The sequence below is a fragment of the Musa acuminata genome, chromosome BXJ2-1, assembly GCF_036884655.1.
Source record: "Musa acuminata AAA Group cultivar baxijiao chromosome BXJ2-1, Cavendish_Baxijiao_AAA, whole genome shotgun sequence".
Taxonomy (NCBI): Eukaryota; Viridiplantae; Streptophyta; class Magnoliopsida; order Zingiberales; family Musaceae; genus Musa; species Musa acuminata.
Genome location: NC_088338.1, coordinates 24,514,010 through 24,527,865, shown reverse-complemented (window position 1 = coordinate 24,527,865; position 13,856 = coordinate 24,514,010). Strand labels below are relative to the sequence as shown.

The window sequence follows — 13,856 nt, the reverse complement described above, 5'->3', positions numbered from 1 at the left end:
CGCTTTCTCGAACGTTCACGAAATCCCTATTGCAATCTCTCTCCGAGCCCTAGCCCGACGATTGCGTATCGGTCACGGCAAGCACGTGCCGAAACCATCGGCACTTTATAGAACGATCTCGGAATCGCTATTGCTACCCCATTCCGTAAAGCTCTCTCCGAGCCCCTCGATACTGACAGCGTAGCGGTCACAGCAAATTTCGAGCCCCAAAACAATTATCTTGGAGCTCTACGAGAGATGTTTCGTATCTCGGGATGCAAAAAGGAGTGCAACACGAGGACTTCCCAGGGGGTCACTGTAATATCCCTCACTTTTGAAACATATTAATAAAGATTTATTTATAAATCGGAGGATCTATATGTAAATATGAAAATTTCAAGGACTAAACTGTTAAGTTGTAAAAAGAAGAAAATAAAGAAAACCGAAAACTTCGGTTTTATCCCACCGCCTCCCACGCTCTCTCTGTTTCTTTCGAGAAACAGAGAGAAGCGGTGGGGCGTGGGGAGAAGAAGAAGAGAAGTAGAGGGAGAAGAGAAGAAAAGAAGAAGTAGAAGAGAGGGAAGATGGAGAGGAGAAAGAGAGGCAGCTGCAGCAGCTAGGGCTGCAGCACCTCTGTTTCCCGCAGGTGGAAACAGAGGAGAGGATGTGTGGGGCGTTGAGGATGAAAAGGGAAGAAGAAGAAGAAGAAGAAGAAGACGAAGAGAGGAGGATAGCTGCGGCAAGGCTGCAGCGAGGAGGTGTGTGGCCTTGGGGAGGAAAAGGGAAGAGGAGAAGAAGAGAAGGAGAAGAAGAGGGAAAAGAGAGGGAAGACGGAGTGGAGCGAGAGGTGGCAGCAGCTAGGGCTGCAGCACCTCTGTTTCCTGCAGGTGGAAACAGAGGAGACGTGTGGGGTGTCGGGTAGGAGAAGAGCAGAAGAAGAAGAAGAGGAAGAGAAGGAGAAGGGGAAGCAGGAGAAGAGGTTGTGATACCTCTGTTCCCTGTAGAGGAAACAGAGGAGAGGGTGTGTGTGACGCCGGGAAGAAGAAGGGGAGGAAGGAGAAGAAGAAGAAGAAGAAGATATCTGCGGCAAGGCTGCAGCGAGGAGGTGTGTGGCGTTGGGGAGGAAAAGGGAAGAGGAGAAGAAGAGAAGGAGAGGAAGAGGGAAAAGAGAGGGACGAGGAAGAGGAGCGAGAGGTGGCAGCAGCTAGGGCTGCAGCACCTCTGTTTCCTGCAGGTGGAAACAGAGAAGAGGTGTGGGGCGTTCGAAGAGGAGAAGAAGGAGAAGAGGAAGAGAAGAAGAAGAGGAAGCAGGAGAAGAGGTTGTGATACCTCTGTTTCCTGCAGAGGAAACAGAGGAGAGGGTGTGTGTGACGCCGGGGAGGAGGAGGGAAGAAGAAGAGGAGAAGAAGAGAAGAAGAAGAAAGGAAGGAGAAGGAAGAGGAGAAGGAAAAGAAGCAGCTGCGGCTGCGGCTGTGGCAGCTGCAGCTGTGGCAGGGAAAGAAAAAGAGGAAGGGTGAAGGGAAGGAGAGGAAGATGAGCAGGGGAGGAAGAAGAGGCTGCGGCCGTGGCTGAGGCTGCGACTGCAGCAGTGCAGCTGGGAAAGAAGAGAAGGAAAGGGAGAAGAAGAGAAAGGGAAGGAGAGGAAGAAGAGAGGAAGAGGAGAAGGGGTGGCAGCTGCGGCAGTGGCAGCTGCAGTTGGAAGAGAAGAAGGAGAGGAAATAGAGTAGCGGAGGAAGAAGAGGCTGCGGTTGTAGTGGCTGCGGCCATGGTTGCGACTGCGACTGCGGCAGTTGCAGCTGGGAAAGAAAAGAAAGGAAAGGGGGAAAAAGGGGCTGTGGACGGGATTGCGGCCGCAGCGGCAGCGACTGCGTATGCAGCAGTTATGTCTGCGAGAGAAGGGAGGAAGGAAGTTAGTGCGGTGGAAGGGGCTGCGATTGTGGCAGCGGCAGCGGCGGCGGCTGTGACAGCTGCGTTTGGGAAAGAAAAAGAAGGAATGAGAGTACGAGAGAGCAGGTGACTGTGCCTCGATGTTCGACACGTGGTGTAGTTGCGAAGAAAGGAAGAAAACGGGAGCACAAAACGAAACAGAGAGAGGACACGGAGGAAAAGTAGAAGGATTTGGGCTGGCACCTTCTTTGGATCTTCGGATCGAAATCTTTGAAAGGCAAGTTTCCTGCTTGTTTCGATCCTTTCTATTGCAAATGTTTCGATCCTTTCTATTGCAAGTTCCCTGATCGTTTCTCCTATAATTGCTCTGATATGTCTTATTGCAAGTATCCTGATCTTTCCTCACTGCCATTTTTATCTCTACATTTGCTTGAAATATGAGGAACTTTGAATTGTTCTAGCCTTGCATTTGTTATATCTCCTGTTTAGACGTAACGATTCGAATCTGTGCAACTTTTGAGATTATGACCTTTTGATACCGAGCTGCCTATTAGTCTTTGTTGGAAACTCTGATTTGTTCAAAACTGATTTCATTGGAAACTAGACTCGTAGACCTTTCCTTGATATATGGATTGAAAGATTTGGAATCCAAACACCTGTCCAGTTATCTGTTGAATATGACATTATGAATTCTGCCAACAGAGATTTTGTTCTACGACACTTGCTTACCAAATTATTTGTAACTCTCTCTGTTGGACAGTTCAATTCATATGAAGCCTGTCTTATCTGAAAGTATTATCCAATGATTATTTCTGAGTAAATTGGAGCACGATTGATAGTTTGAATCATTTGTTCAATGTGCCTTCTGTATTCTGCCAGAAATCGAGCTTTGGTCGATTTCTCATATTCTGGTTTCATTCCTTTAGAAATTGATATCCTTTAGCTTTCTCATTCAATTGAGCTTTATATTACTGCTTTGAATTCTTGTATGCTCTTGTCCTTAAAATTATTGCATTCTTGAAAACTGTTGTGTAACGTTTATGCTATATCGTATTGACTCATATAGGCACATGTATATCCTATTGTTCCGCATTTGCTTTCGATATGTGCCTATTCCAGTTTCATTCCTTTGGACATTGAATTCATCAAATCTTCTTATTGAATTGAGTTATATGTGATTGCTTGGAATCCCTGTACACTCTTGCTTTCATTTCTTTCCTAAAATGAATACTTTTGTGAGAGATTTGTTCCTTGCATCACATTGTTTTTGAAAAGGCACATGTACGTTTGGTTGTTCCGCGTGTGCTTCCGTTATATGCTACTTATTGTTGAAACTGCCTTCTTGTACTCTGGTGTGTGGGATTGTCTGGACCTTTGCCAGAAATGGTAAAGGGTATGCGCTGATTTGCCCGCTTTGTGGGGTCCCGCTATGTAGGATATTCTGGTATGCGCTTATTTGCCCGCTTTGTGGGGTCCCGCTATGTGGGATATTGCTTAGAGCCTGCGTTGCTCTGCCGGCCCCCTTTGACTTCACCTAGACGTGGGTGGATGGAGCTCCCAGACGTGGGAGACTTTTGTCAGGTGGTCATTCAGAAATGGATGAATCACATTCTGACTGAGATCCCACTACACCTTCTGTATGTTTGATATGATATCCAGAGCTTTGGTTATGTGTTTCTGTACATGCTTTGGATAAGATTGATATGTTTGCAACGTCAAAGACGACGTTTGAGCTTCTGTACGATATTTGTTTTTGTTATGCTCTGAAATGCTTCATTCACTGATAATATGCTTCGAAATGTTCCATATGTCGTTGATATGCTCCGGAACATTTCATCTGCCATTGATATGTTCCAATTACTCTGTGCTCCATTTGCTATGAACTGATATGTTCTGAAATGTCCTATCTGTCATTGATAAGCTCCGATATGTTTCCTTTGTTACTGATATGCTCCAATTACTCTGTGCTCCATTTGCTATGAACTGATATGTTCTGAAATGTCCTATCTGCCATTGATATGTTCCAATTACTCTATGCTCCATTCGTTATGGATCAAATATGTTTTGAATGACATGATATGTATGATTTGGTATCTATTGAGATGGTATCCTTGAGAATTCTTGTATTCTGCCTTGCATTATGATACCTTACTCGTTTGAAACCGTTCCTTTTGTTCTAAATATGCTTTGTCACTTGCTGAGCCGTTTTTGGCTCACTCCGTTGTTATATAAATCTTTCAGGTCAGCTTGTCACTCTTCGAGATGTTGATTTGGGCTGAGGCAGTGGATAGCTATTCATAATTATGGGCAAGTCTGGGTGGTTATTATGATATTGTTGTATAAGTATGTTTTGTATGTAATGAATTGTTCTGATGATCGAAATGGATATACTGTGTCAAAGTGTTAGGAGATCTCTCTTATTTGGAATTTCGGAATGTTAAGTCTAATTTATGACGATATGAACTTGTGGTGAATAGTTGGAGTTCTGATTGTATAATTTATTTAGCTTGTGGATTTATAAATGTTGTTCATGTTTGTCAAGTTGGCTTGGGTTGCCATAAATGTGAGTTATCGAGTGATGTGATATATGATTTTAAAATGCAAAGGTTTTATGGATGTGAATTTGATTGAATGTTTTTCAGTGTCCTCAAACGTTAGTTTGGATCCTGGATGGATTGGTTAGTGTGACGAAAATTTTAATATCATGGATAATATTTTGAGGGGCGTGACAGTCACCCATCCTAGTACTATTTTTGCCCAAGCACGCTTAACTTCGGAGTTCTGATGGGATCCGGTGATTTAGTGCTGGCATTATCGCACCCGTTTCGCATGCTTCGTCCCTCGCCAATGTGAACGTCGCGGTCGATGCATCAACGTCAGGAGCCTCTTACCCATCACGAAACCGTCGACGCTTTCTCGAACGGTCACGAAATCCCTATTGCAAGCTCTCTCCGAGCACTAGCCCGACGACTGCGTATCGGTCACGGCAAGCGCGTGCAAAAACCATCGGCACTTTCTAGAACGAACTCGGAATCACTATTGCAACCCCAATCCGGAAAGCTCTCTCCGAGCCCCTCGATACTGACAGCGTAGCGGTCACGGCAAACCCCAAAACAATCGTCTCGGAGCTCTACGGGAGATGTTTCGTATCCCGGGATGCAAAAAGGAGTGCAACACGAGGACTTCCCAGGGGGTCACCCATCCTAGTACTACTCTGGCCCAAGCAAGCTTAACTTTGGAGTTTTGATGGGATCCGGTGATTTAGTGCTGGCATTATCGCACCCGTTTCGCATGCTTCGTCCCTCGCATATGTGCACGTCGCGGTCGGGGTCGGCGCATCAACGTCCGGACCACTTGCCCATCACGAAACCGTCGGCGCTTTCTCGAATGTTCACGAAATCCCTATTGAAAGTTCTCTCAGAGCCCTAGCCCGACGACTGCATATCGGTCACGGCAAGCGCGTGCCGAAACCATCGGCACTTTCTAGAACGATCTCGGAATCGCTATTGCGACCCCAATCCGGAAAGCTCTCTCCGAGCCCCTTGATACTGACAGCGTAGCGGTCACGGCAAATTTCGAGCCCCAAAACAATCATCTCGGAGCTCTACGGGAGATGTTTCGTATCTCAGGATGCAAAAAGAAGTGCAACACGAGGACTTCCCAGGGGGTCACCCATCCTAGTACTACTTTTGCCCAAGCATGCTTAACTTCGGAGTTTTGATGGGATCCGATGATTTAGTACTGGCATTATCGCACCCATTTCGCATGCTTCGTCCCTCGCCTATGTGAACGTCGCGGACGGTGCATCATCGTCAGGAGCCTCTTACCCGTCACGAAACCGTCGACGCTTTCTCGAATGGTCACGAAATCCCTATTGCAAGCTCTCTCCGAGCCCTAACCCGACGACTGCGTATCGGTCACGGCAAGCGCGTGCATAAACCATCGGCACTTTCTAGAACGAACTCGGAATCGATATTGCGACCCCAATCCGGAAAGCTCTCTCCGAGCACCTCGATACTGACAGCGTAGCGGTCAAAGCAAATTTCCAGCCCCAAAACAAACGTCTCGGAGCTCTACGGGAGATGTTTCGTATCCCGGGATGCAAAAAGGAGTGCAACACGAGGACTTCCCAAGGGGTCACCCATCTTAGTACTACTCCGGCCCAAGCACGCTTAACTTCGGTGTTTTGATGGGATCCGGTGATTTAGTGCTGCCATTATCGCACCCGTTTCGCGAGCTTCGTCCCTCGCCTATGTGCACGTCGCGGTCGGCGCATCAACGTCCGGAGCCTCTTGCCCGTCACGAAACCGTCGGCGCTTTCTCGAACGTTCACGAAATCCCTATTGCAAGCTCTCTCCGAGCCCTAGCCCGACGACTGCGTATCGGTCACGGCAAGCGCGTGCCAAAACCATCGGCACTTTCTAGAACGATCTCGGAATCACTATTGCGACCCCAATCCGGAAAGCTCTCTCCGAGCCCCTCGATATTGACAGCGTGCGGTCACGGCAAATTTCGAGCCCCAAAACCATCGTCTCGGAACTCTACGGGAGATGTTTCGTATCTTGGGATGCAAAAAGGAGTGCAAGACGAGGACTTCCCAGGGGGTCACCCATCCTAGTACTACTCTTGCCCAAGCACGCTTACCTTCGGAGTTCTGATGGGATCCGGTGATTTAGTGCTGGCATTATCGTACCCGTTTCGCGAGCTTCGTCCCTCACATATGTGCACGTCGCGGTCGGCGTATCAACGTCCGGAGCCTCTTGCCCGTCACGAAACCGTCGGCGCTTTCTAGAACGTTCACGAAATCCCTATTGCAAGCTCTCTCCGAGCCCTTGCCCGACGACTGCGTATCGGTCACGGTAAGCACGTGCCGAAACCATCGGCACTTTCTAGAACGATCTCGGAATCGCTATTGCGACCCCAATCCGGAAAGCTCTCTCCGAGCCCATCGATACTGACAGCGTAGCGGTCACAGCAAATTTCCAGCCCCAAAACAATCGTCTCGGAGCTCTACGGGAAATGTTTCGTATCCCGGGATGCAAAAAGGAGTGCAAAACGAGGACTTCCCAGGGGGTCACCCATCCTAATACTACTCTGGCCCAAGCACGCTTAACTTTGGAGTTTTGATGGGATCCGGTGATTTAGTGCTGGCATTATCGCACCCGTTTCGCGTGCTTCGTCCCTCACCTATGTGCACGTCGCGTTCGGCGTATCAACGTCGGGAGCCTCTTGCCCGTGACGAAACCGTCGGCGCTTTCTCGAACATTCACGAAATCCCTATTGCAAGCTCTCTCCGAGCCCTAGCCCGATGATTGCGTATCGGTCACGGCAAGCACGTGCCGAAACCATCGGCACTTTCTAGAACGATCTTGGAATCGCTATTGTGACCCCAATCCGTAAAGCTCTCTCCGAGCCCCTCGATACTGACTGCGTAGCGGTCACAGCAAATTTCCAGCCCCAAAACAAACGTCTCGGAGCTCTACGGGAGATGTTTCGTATCCTTGGATGCAAAAAGGAGTGCAACACGAGAACTTCACAGGGGGTCACCCATCCTAGTACTACTCTGGCCCAAGCACACTTAACTTCGGAGTTTTGATGGGATCCGGTGATTTAGTGCTGGCATTATCGCACCCGTTTCGCATGCTTCGTCCCTCGCCTATTTACACGTCGTGGTTGGCGCACCAACGTCCGGAGCTTCTTGCCCATCACGAAACCGTCGGCGCTTTCTCGAATGTTCACGAAATCCCTATTGAAAGCTCTCTCCGAGCCCTAGCCCGACGACTGCGTATCGGTCACGGCAAGCGCGTGCCGAAACCATCGGCACTTTCTAGAACGATCTCGGAATCGCTATTGCGACCCCAATCCGGAAAGCTCTCTCCGAGCCCCTCGATACTGACAGCGTAGCGGTCACGGCAAATTTCGAGCCTCAAAACAATCATCTCGGAGCTCTACGGGAGATGTTTCGTATCTCAGGATGCAAAAAGGAGTGCAACACGAGGACTTCCCAAGGGGTCACCCATCCTAGTACTACTTTTGCCCAAGCATGCTTAACTTCGGAGTTCTGATGGGATCCGGTGATTTAGTACTGGCATTATCGCACCCGTTTCGCATGCTTCGTCCCTCGCCTATGTGAACGTCGCGGTCGGTGCATCAACGTCAGGAGCCTCTTACTCGTCACGAAACCGTCGACGCTTTCTCGAACGGTCACGAAATCCCTATTGCAAGCTCTCTCCGAGCCGTAGCCCGACGACTGCGTATCGGTCACGGCAAGCGCGTGCAGAAACCATCAGCACTTTCTAGAACGAACTCGAAATCGCTATTGCGACCCCAATCCGGAAAGCTCTCTCCGAGCCCCTCGATACTGACTGCGTAGCGGTCAAAGCAAATTTCCAGCCCCAAAACAAACGTCTCGGAGCTCTACGGGAGATGTTTCGTATCCCGGGATGCAAAAAGGAGTGCAACACGAGGACTTCCCAGGGGGTCACCCATCGTAGTACTACTCCGGCCCAAGCACGCTTAACTTCGGTGTTTTGATGGGATCCGGTGATTTAGTGCTGCCATTATCGCACCCGTTTCGCGAGCTTCGTCCCTCGCCTATGTGCACGTCGCGGTCGGCGCATCAACGTCCGGAGCCTCTTGCCCGTCACGAAACCGTCGGCGCTTTCTCGAACGTTCACGAAATCCCTATTGCAAGCTCTCTCCGAGCCCTAGCCCGACGACTGCGTATCGGTCACAGCAAGCGCGTGCCGAAACCATCGGCACTTTCTAGAACGATCTCGGAATCGCTATTGCGACCCCAATCCGGAAAGCTCTCTCCGAGCCCCTCGATATTGACAGCGTAGCGGTCACGGCAAATTTCGAGCCCCAAAACAATCGTCTCGGAGCTCTACGGGAGATGTTTCGTATCTCGGGATGCAAAAAGGAGTGCAACACGAGGACTTCCCAGGGGGTCACCCATCCTAGTACTACTCTTGCCGAAGCACGCTTACCTTCGGAGTTCTGATGGGATCCGGTGATTTAGTGCTGGCATTATCGCACCCGTTTCGCGAGCTTCGTCCCTCGCCTATGTGCACGTCGCGGTCGGCGCATCAACGTCCGAAGCCTCTTGCCCGTCACGAAACCGTCGGGGCTTTCTAGAACGTTCACGAAATCCCTATTGCAAGCTCTCTCCGAGCCCTTGCCCGACGACTGCGTATCGGTCACGGTAAGCACGTGCCGAAACCATCGGCACTTTCTAGAACGATCTCGGAATCGCTATTGCGACCCCAATCCGGAAAGCTCTCTCCGAGCCCCTCGATACTGACAGCGTAGCGGTCACAGCAAGTTCCCAGCCCCAAACCAATCGTCTCGGAGCTCTACGGGAGATGTTTCGTATCCCGGGATGCAAAAAGGAGTGCAACACGAGGACTTCCCAGGGGGTCACCCATCCTAGTACTACTCTGGCCCAAGCACGCTTAACTTTGGAGTTTTGATGGGATCCGGTGATTTAGTGCTGGCATTATCGCACCCGTTTCGCGTGCTTCGTCCCTCACCTATGTGCACGTCGCGGTCGGCGTATCAACGTCCGGAGCCTCTTGCCCGTCACGAAACCGTCGGCGCTTTCTCGAACGTTCACGAAATCCCTATTGCAAGCTCTCTCCGAGCCCTAGCCCGATGACTGCGTATCGGTCACGGCAAGCACGTGCCGAAACCATCGGCAGTTTCTAGAACGATCTTGGAATCGCTATTGTGACCCCAATCCGTAAAGCTCTCTCCGAGCCCCTCGATACTGACCGCGTAGCGGTCACAGCAAATTTCCAGCCCCAAAACAATCATCTCGGAGCTCTACGGGAGATGTTTCGTATCCCTGGATGCAAAAAGGAGTGCAACACGAGGACTTCCCAGGGGGTCACCCATCCTAGTACTACTCTGGCCCAAGCACACTTAACTTCGGAGTTTTGATGGGATCCGGTGATTTAGTGCTGGCATTATCGCACCCGTTTCGTATGCTTCGTCCCTCTCCTATGTGCACGTCGTGGTTGGCGCACCAACGTCCGGAGCTTCTTGCCCATCACGAAACCGTCGGCGCTTTCTCGAATGTTCACGAAATCCCTATTGAAAGCTCTCTCCGAGCCCTAGCCCGACGACTGCGTATCGGTCACGGCAAGCGCGTGCCGAAACCATCGGCACTTTCTAGAACGATCTCGGAATCGCTATTGCGACCCCAATACGGAAAGCTCTCTCCGAGCCCCTCGAAACTGACAGCGTAGCGGTCACGGCAAATTTCGAGCCTCAAAACAATCATCTCGGAGCTCTACGGTAGATGTTTCGTAACTCAGGATGTAAAAAGGAGTGCAACTCGAGGACTTCCCAAGGGGTCACCCATCCTAGTACTACTTTTGCCCAAGCATGCTTAACTTCGGAGTTCTGATGGGATCCGGTGATTTAGTACTGGCATTATCGCACCCGTTTCGCATGCTTCGTCCCTCGCCTATGTGAACGTCGCGGTCGGTGCATCAACGTCAGGAGCCTCTTACTCGTCACGAAACCGTCGACGCTTTCTCGAACGGTCACGAAATCCCTATTGCAAGCTCTCTCCGAGCCGTAGCCCGACGACTGCGTATCGGACACGGCAAGCGCGTGCAGAAACCATCAGCACTTTCTAGAACGAACTCGGAATCGCTATTGCGACCCCAATCCGGAAAGCTCTCTCCGAGCCCCTCGATACTGACTGCGTAGCGGTCAAAGCAAATTTCCAGCCCCAAAACAAACGTCTCCGAGCTCTACGGGAGATGTTTCGTATCCCAGGATGCAAAAAGGAGTGCAACACGATGACTTCCCAGGGGGTCACCCATCGTAGTACTACTCCGGCCCAAACACGCTTAACTTCGGTGTTTTGATGGGATCCGGTGATTTAGTGCTGCCATTATCGCACCCGTTTCGCGAGCTTCGTCCCTCGCCTATGTGCACGTCGCGGTCGGCGCATCAACGTCCGGAGCCTCTTGCCCGTCACGAAACCGTCGGCGCTTTCTCGAACGTTCACGAAATCCCTATTGCAAGCTCTCTCCGAGCCGTAGCCCGACGACTGCGTATCGGTCACGGCAAGCGCGTGCAGAAACCATCAGCACTTTCTAGAACGAACTCGGAATCGCTATTGCGACCCCAATCCGGAAAGCTCTCTCCGAGCCCCTCGATACTGACTGCGTAGCGGTCAAAGCAAATTTCCAGCCCCAAAACAAACGTCTCCGAGCTCTACGGGAGATGTTTCGTATCCCGGGATGCAAAAAGGAGTGCAACACGATGACTTCCCAGGGGGTCACCCATCGTAGTACTACTCCGGCCCAAGCACGCTTAACTTCGGTGTTTTGATGGGATCCGGTGATTTAGTGCTGCCATTATCGCACCCTTTTCGCGAGCTTCGTCCCTCGCCTATGTGCACGTCGCGGTCGGTGCATCAATGTCCGGAGCCTCTTGCCCATCACGAAACCGTCGGCGCTTTCTCGAACGTTCACGAAATCCCTATTGCGAGCTCTCTCCGAGCCCTAGCCCGACGACTGCGTATCGGTCACGGCAAGCGCGTGCCGAAACCATCGGCACTTTCTAGAACGATCTCGGAATTGCTATTGTGACCCCAATCCGGAAAGCTCTCTCCGAGCCCCTCGATACTGACAGCGTAGCGGTCACGGCAAATTTCGAGCCCCAAAACAATCGTCTCGGAGCTCTACGGGAGATGTTTCGTATCTCGGGATGCAAAAAGGAGTGCAACACGAGGACTTCCCAGGGGGTCACCCATCTTAGTACTACTCTTGCCCAAGCATGCTTAACTTCGGAGTTCTGATGGGATCCGGTGATTTAGTGCTGGCATTATCGCACCCGTTCCGCGTGCTTCGTCCCTCGCCTATGTGCACGTCGCGGTCTGCGCATCAACGTCCGGAGCCTCTTGCCCGTCACGACACCGTCGGCGCTTTCTCGAACGTTCACGAAATCCCTATTGCAAGCTTCTCCGAGCCCTAGCCCGACGACTGCGTATCGGTCACGACAAGCACGTGCCGAAACCATCGGCACTTTCTAGAACGATCTCGGAATCGCTATTGCGACCCCAATCCGGAAAGCTCTCTCCGAGCCCCTCGATACTGACAGCGTAGCGGTCACGGCAACTTTCGAGCCCCGAAACAATCATCTCGGAGCTTTACGGGAGATGTTTCGTATCTCCGGATGCAAAAAGGAGTGCAACACGAGGACTTCCCAGGGGATCACCCATCCTAGTACTACTTTTGCCCAAGCACGCTAAACTTCGGAGTTCTGATGGGATCCGGTGATTTAGTGCTGGCATTATCGCACCCGTTTCGCATGCTTCGTCCCTCGCCTATGTGAACTTCGCGGTCGGTGCATCAACGTCAGGAGCCTCTTACTCGTCAAGAAACCGTCGACGCTTTCTCGAACGGTCATGAAATCCCTATTGCAAGCTCTTTCCGAGCCCTAGCCCGACGACTGCATATCGGTCACGGCAAGCGCGTGCAGAAACCATCGGCACTTTCTAGAACGAACTCGGAATCGCTATTGTGACCCCAATCCGGAAAGCTCTCTCTGAGCCCCTCGATACTGACTGCGTAGTGGTCAAAGCAAATTTCCAGCCCCAAAAGAAATGTCTCCGAGCTCTACGGGAGATGTTTCGTATCCCAGGATGCAAAAAGGAGTGTAACACGAAGACTTCCCAGGGGGTCACCCATCATAGTACTACTCTGGCCCAAGCACGCTTAACTTCGGAGTTCTGATGGGATCCGGTGATTTAGTGCTGGCATTATCGCACCCGTTTCGCGTGCTTCGTCCCTCGCCTACGTGCATGTCGCGGTCGGCGCATCAACGTCCGGAGCCTCTTGCCCGTCACGAAACCGTCGGCGCTTTCTCGAACGTTCACGAAATCCCTATTGCAAGCTCTCTCCGAGCCCTAGCCCGACGACTGCGTATCGTCACGGCAAGCACGTGCCGAAACCATCGGCACTTTCTAGAACGATCTTGGAATCGCTATTGCGACCCCAATTTAGAAAGCTCTCTCCGAGCCCCTCGATACTGACAGCGTAGCGGTCACAGCAAATTTCCAGCCCCAAAACAATCGTCTCGGAGCTCTACGGGAAATGTTTCGTATCCCGGGATGCAAAAAGGAGTGCAACACGAGGACTTCCCAGGGGGTCACCCATCCTAGTACTACTCTGGCCCAAGCACGCTTAACTTTGGAGTTTTGATGGGATCCGGTGATTTAGTGCTGGCATTATCGCACCCGTTTCGCGTGCTTCGTCCCTCACCTATGTGCACGTCGCGGTCGGCGTATCAACGTCGGGAGCCTCTTGCCCGTGACGAAACCGTCGGCGCTTTCTCGAACGTTCATGAAATCCCTATTGCAAGCTCTCTCCGAGCCCTAGCCCGATGACTGCGTATCGGTCACGGCAAGCACGTGCCGAAACCATCGGCACTTTCTATAACGATCTCGGAATCGCTATTGCGACCCCAATCCGGAAAGCTCTATCCGAGCCCCTCGATACTGACTGCGTAGCGGTCAAAGCAAATTTCCAGCCCCAAAACAAACGTCTCGGAGATCTACGGGAGATGTTTCGTATCCCGGGATGCAAAAAGGAGTGCAACACGAGGACTTCCCAGGGGGTCACCCATCCTAGTACTACTCTTGCCGAAGCACGCTTACCTTCGGAGTTCTGATGGGATCCGGTGATTTAGTACTGGCATTATCGCACCCGTTTCGCATGCTTCGTCCCTCGCCTATGTGAACGTCGCGGTCGGTGCATCAACGTCAGGAGCCTCTTACTCGTCACGAAACCGTTGACGCTTTCTCGAACGGTCACGAAATCCCTATTGCAAGCTCTCTCCGAGCCCTAGCCCGATGACTGCATATCGGTCACGGCAAGCGCGTGCAGAAACCATCGGCACTTTCTAGAACGAACTCGGAATCGCTATTGTGACCCCAATCCGAAAAGCTCTCTCCGAGCCCCTCGATACTG

At 51.3% G+C, this 13,856-nt stretch overlaps 15 non-coding genes and 4 pseudogenes across 15 annotated transcripts; all 19 read right to left on the bottom strand.

Annotated features, from left to right (window-relative positions):
- Window positions 1–5,031: 5,031 nt before the first annotated feature.
- LOC135600364 (5S ribosomal RNA) lies at window positions 5,032–5,150 on the bottom strand. The gene has a single exon (XR_010482687.1). It is a non-coding gene; the product is annotated as a 5S ribosomal RNA (ribosomal RNA).
- Window positions 5,151–5,505: 355 nt separating this feature from the next.
- LOC135601876 (5S ribosomal RNA) lies at window positions 5,506–5,624 on the bottom strand (annotated as a pseudogene).
- Window positions 5,625–5,974: 350 nt separating this feature from the next.
- LOC135601805 (5S ribosomal RNA) lies at window positions 5,975–6,093 on the bottom strand (annotated as a pseudogene).
- Window positions 6,094–6,442: 349 nt separating this feature from the next.
- LOC135602010 (5S ribosomal RNA) lies at window positions 6,443–6,561 on the bottom strand. Its single transcript, XR_010483941.1, has one exon. It is a non-coding gene; the product is annotated as a 5S ribosomal RNA (ribosomal RNA).
- Window positions 6,562–6,911: 350 nt separating this feature from the next.
- On the bottom strand, window positions 6,912–7,030 carry LOC135600648 (5S ribosomal RNA). Its single transcript, XR_010482966.1, has one exon. It is a non-coding gene; the product is annotated as a 5S ribosomal RNA (ribosomal RNA).
- Window positions 7,031–7,380: 350 nt separating this feature from the next.
- LOC135604273 (5S ribosomal RNA) lies at window positions 7,381–7,499 on the bottom strand. Its single transcript, XR_010484210.1, has one exon. It is a non-coding gene; the product is annotated as a 5S ribosomal RNA (ribosomal RNA).
- Window positions 7,500–7,849: 350 nt separating this feature from the next.
- On the bottom strand, window positions 7,850–7,968 carry LOC135599603 (5S ribosomal RNA). The gene has a single exon (XR_010481951.1). It is a non-coding gene; the product is annotated as a 5S ribosomal RNA (ribosomal RNA).
- Window positions 7,969–8,318: 350 nt separating this feature from the next.
- Window positions 8,319–8,437, bottom strand: LOC135601612 (5S ribosomal RNA). Its single transcript, XR_010483902.1, has one exon. It is a non-coding gene; the product is annotated as a 5S ribosomal RNA (ribosomal RNA).
- Window positions 8,438–8,787: 350 nt separating this feature from the next.
- On the bottom strand, window positions 8,788–8,906 carry LOC135599923 (5S ribosomal RNA). The gene has a single exon (XR_010482261.1). It is a non-coding gene; the product is annotated as a 5S ribosomal RNA (ribosomal RNA).
- A 350-nt stretch (window positions 8,907–9,256) lies between these two features.
- On the bottom strand, window positions 9,257–9,375 carry LOC135604022 (5S ribosomal RNA). Its single transcript, XR_010484185.1, has one exon. It is a non-coding gene; the product is annotated as a 5S ribosomal RNA (ribosomal RNA).
- A 350-nt stretch (window positions 9,376–9,725) lies between these two features.
- Window positions 9,726–9,844, bottom strand: LOC135601907 (5S ribosomal RNA). Its single transcript, XR_010483932.1, has one exon. It is a non-coding gene; the product is annotated as a 5S ribosomal RNA (ribosomal RNA).
- A 350-nt stretch (window positions 9,845–10,194) lies between these two features.
- LOC135600183 (5S ribosomal RNA) lies at window positions 10,195–10,313 on the bottom strand. Its single transcript, XR_010482510.1, has one exon. It is a non-coding gene; the product is annotated as a 5S ribosomal RNA (ribosomal RNA).
- Window positions 10,314–10,663: 350 nt separating this feature from the next.
- Window positions 10,664–10,782, bottom strand: LOC135603689 (5S ribosomal RNA; annotated as a pseudogene).
- A 350-nt stretch (window positions 10,783–11,132) lies between these two features.
- Window positions 11,133–11,251, bottom strand: LOC135603055 (5S ribosomal RNA; annotated as a pseudogene).
- Window positions 11,252–11,601: 350 nt separating this feature from the next.
- LOC135599656 (5S ribosomal RNA) lies at window positions 11,602–11,720 on the bottom strand. Its single transcript, XR_010482003.1, has one exon. It is a non-coding gene; the product is annotated as a 5S ribosomal RNA (ribosomal RNA).
- A 349-nt stretch (window positions 11,721–12,069) lies between these two features.
- On the bottom strand, window positions 12,070–12,188 carry LOC135599870 (5S ribosomal RNA). The gene has a single exon (XR_010482211.1). It is a non-coding gene; the product is annotated as a 5S ribosomal RNA (ribosomal RNA).
- Window positions 12,189–12,538: 350 nt separating this feature from the next.
- LOC135602645 (5S ribosomal RNA) lies at window positions 12,539–12,657 on the bottom strand. Its single transcript, XR_010484004.1, has one exon. It is a non-coding gene; the product is annotated as a 5S ribosomal RNA (ribosomal RNA).
- A 349-nt stretch (window positions 12,658–13,006) lies between these two features.
- LOC135604011 (5S ribosomal RNA) lies at window positions 13,007–13,125 on the bottom strand. Its single transcript, XR_010484183.1, has one exon. It is a non-coding gene; the product is annotated as a 5S ribosomal RNA (ribosomal RNA).
- A 350-nt stretch (window positions 13,126–13,475) lies between these two features.
- LOC135601666 (5S ribosomal RNA) lies at window positions 13,476–13,594 on the bottom strand. Its single transcript, XR_010483907.1, has one exon. It is a non-coding gene; the product is annotated as a 5S ribosomal RNA (ribosomal RNA).
- Between the last annotated feature and the right edge of the window lie 262 nt (window positions 13,595–13,856).